Raw genomic sequence first — 3,140 nt, forward strand, 5'->3', positions numbered from 1 at the left:
CTGGGTAAATTGAACCAAAGAAGGCACAGATGGAGGCTGGGGGTCCATAGCATTGAACAAGGGAATTGTGTGAAAGTCTGTTTTCTGACTGCAGGATGTCAACCCTCTTCTCCCACTTGGTGTCATTAAATCAGTACCCAAGGTAAACACCATTCGCACCCCCCCCCCCCGCAAACGCACACTGTCAAGACTGGAAGATTATTCTCTGAAGAAACCATATGGTACCAGAGAAAAGAAATCCAGATACATTTGGGCACTCTCCAAAGAAAAGGCCAAGTCACTACTTACTACAATGAAGTCTACCTGTTGACAAACAGTATCCATGCACAATCTGCTTTTTAGGTGCCTCACTTTTAAATATTAACTGATATCCAAAGAATCAGACAAGGAAAGCTTTCTAAATGAAAGAATCCTTTTAGCATACTTTCTGCTGCCCCCCTCCACCATTTTGTTTTTACCCCCAAAGCAAAATACCGCCTAGGGCTTAAAATGTAAACTTTAAGAGAATTCGTTCCAACGCTGGGATTATAAGCATATGGGAGGATAAGTGTGTCCTGACAGCGGTACCCTCACTGATGCCCCAAACTGCATCTTGCCTACTAGGCCTGTAGCCAGTTATATCCAGAACTTCTGCTGCCTAAAGCTGCATGGCTCCTCAGCAAGAACCCTGAGACTTAGCACGCACAGAGCGCTGGAGCCACGCAGGTCTTTTATATCAAGTTTTTTAGCTGTATATAAATGTTTTCCAATGCGATTGTACACGGCCTTGACTTAACCTCTAGAAATAACGAGGGTGTGCGTCCCACCAGCTCACAGGGCTTCAGGCCAGGATCCTCGGCGATGTTACCACGAAAGAGGGGATCTGCCCGCCTCAGGCCTCCCCCGGCGTCGCCCCCCGGCGAGCAAAGAGCTACACCTGGAGAGGCGCGGCGGCCGGCACCTTTGTGGAGCCGCCATTCCTCTCCGGAGACGATTAAGGGTTTTCTGATCCGAAGGAGCCACCGACTGTCAGGTAAACCCCGCAAAGTGTTTGTTCGTTTTCCCTATTTTAAACCTTTGTCTCTGTAGATTGACCCTTTGACCCCAGGCGCGATCTAGCACCTCCCATTTTGTTTTGCCGGGAGGTGGGGGTCTCTGGCCGAACAGGAAGGCAAGTCTTCGTCCGCCGCAGCAGCGCCTAGAGTTTCTGGCCGTAATCGCAGGAGTTTATCGGACAGCTTTCTACTGCTGTATTGAGAGTCATTAGAAGGGTTTCTCTAGTCTGCCCCGGGGCCCGCGGGCGCTGGGACTGCCGGGCGGCGCGGAGCGAGCGGGAGGGCGGCTGACGGGTTTAGGGCCCAGACGCGGCGGCCGCCGGGCGCCAGGAGAGGCGCGCGCGGGCCCGCGGGCCGGGGTTTATTTCAGTGCGTGGGGAGGGCGGCCCGCGGCCTAGTCTGGGGTTAAGCGGCTTCTCCCGCGCCGGAGCAAGCGGCTGGACACGGGACGGCCTCCTAAGCTCCAGAGAGTTGCCTTCCTCGGAGACCAGCAGAAGAGTGGGCGAACATGAAATCCAATCCTGCCATCCAAGCCGCCATCGACCTCACCGCGGGGGCCCTTGGGGGCACAGCCTGCGTCCTGACCGGGCAGCCCTTCGACACAATGCAAGTGAAGATGCAGGCGTTCCCTGGCCTGTACAAGGGCCTCGTCGACTGTGGCCTGAAGACGTACTCCCACGTGGGCTTGCGGGGCTTCTACAAAGGGACCGGCCCCCGCGCTGATGGCCTACGTCGCCGAGAACTCAGTCCTCTTCTTGTGCTACGGCTTCTGCCAACAGTTCGTGAGGAAAGTGGTTGGATTGGACAAGCAGGCGAAGCTGAATGATCTGCAGACTGCGGCCGCTGGTTCCGTCGCCTCTGCGTTTGCCGCGCTGGCCCTGTGCCCCACTGAGCTGGTGAAGTGTCGGCTGCAGACCATGCACGAACGAACTGGAGATGTCAGGGAGGATAGCAAAAAGCCATAATACAGTTTGGTCCGTCGCGAAGAGTATCCTTAGAAAGGATGGCCCCTTGGGCTTCTACCACGGACTCACGAGCACTCTGTTTCAAGTAGTACCAGGCTGTTTCTTCTTCTTCGGTGGCTATGAACTGAGCCGCTCGTTTTTTGCCTCGGATGGATGAAAAGGTGAACTAGGCCCTGTCCCCTTGATGTTAAGCGGTGGAATTGCTGGAATTTGCCTTTGGCTTGTCATATACCCAGTGGATTGTATCAAATCCAGAATTCAGGTTCTTTCCATGTTTGGAAAACAGGCAGGATTTATCAGAACTCTTTTAAGTGTTGTGAAAAAGGAAGGAGTAAGCAGCTTTATATTCTGGTCTGATAGCTACTACTTTGATTCGAGCGTTCCCTGCCAATGCGGCACTATTTTTGGCTTATGAATACAGCAGGAAGATGATGATGAGCCAGTTTGAAGCATACTGAAGTGTCTTGGTGAATCTGGATCCAAGTACACGCCTTTGAGGACTATAATTTGAGGACTATAATTTGAGGACTGTAACTCTGTCAGAGTTTCATGGAGCACTGGACCAGTGTGGTATTATTTTTGACTTCATGGGAACTTTTGCTTTTGTCTTCCCTGCTTATATGCTAAATCTTAACCTTTATGGAAGAACCTCTATTTTATATCATATAATTTCTGCCCATAATTGTATTGAGATAGAAAAGTTGCTGCTCTTGTGTTTGGTGAGATAATACAGGGCAAGTGGATGGCCGTATGTACCTAATCTGAAAAGCTAAACGTAGTTGTATCACCGGGCTTTTGCATAAATCTACACATGTCCATGCAGTTTGTTTGCTTATATGTTGTGAGTGAAACACAGTTTGGTTTCCATGTTTAATCTCATGTCACTAGAAAAACCGAGTTCAACATGTTTCAAGATGGTTATAAATGATTACTTAACCCACTCAAGATGTAGGGTCTCTTTAAAAGTCTGCTTAACATGTGCACTGTATTAGCCAATTAAAGTTTTAAAAAAGTTTTTGGTGCTTGAAAACGAAAATATCCATCTACATTTTTCCATTTACAATGATTTATTTTATTTTTTATTGAGGTAATCTTGATTTATGGCATTATATTTCTACATCTGTATACCCTACAATGTGCT

General features: G+C 49.4%; 1 pseudogene; it reads left to right on the plus strand.

Moving 5' to 3' along the window:
• Positions 1-1,542: 1,542 nt before the first annotated feature.
• On the plus strand, positions 1,543-2,457 carry LOC116751909 (annotated as a pseudogene).
• Positions 2,458-3,140: the final 683 nt, after the last annotated feature.

Source organism: Phocoena sinus, chromosome 3, assembly GCF_008692025.1.
Source record: "Phocoena sinus isolate mPhoSin1 chromosome 3, mPhoSin1.pri, whole genome shotgun sequence".
Lineage (NCBI taxonomy): Eukaryota > Metazoa > Chordata > Mammalia > Artiodactyla > Phocoenidae > Phocoena > Phocoena sinus.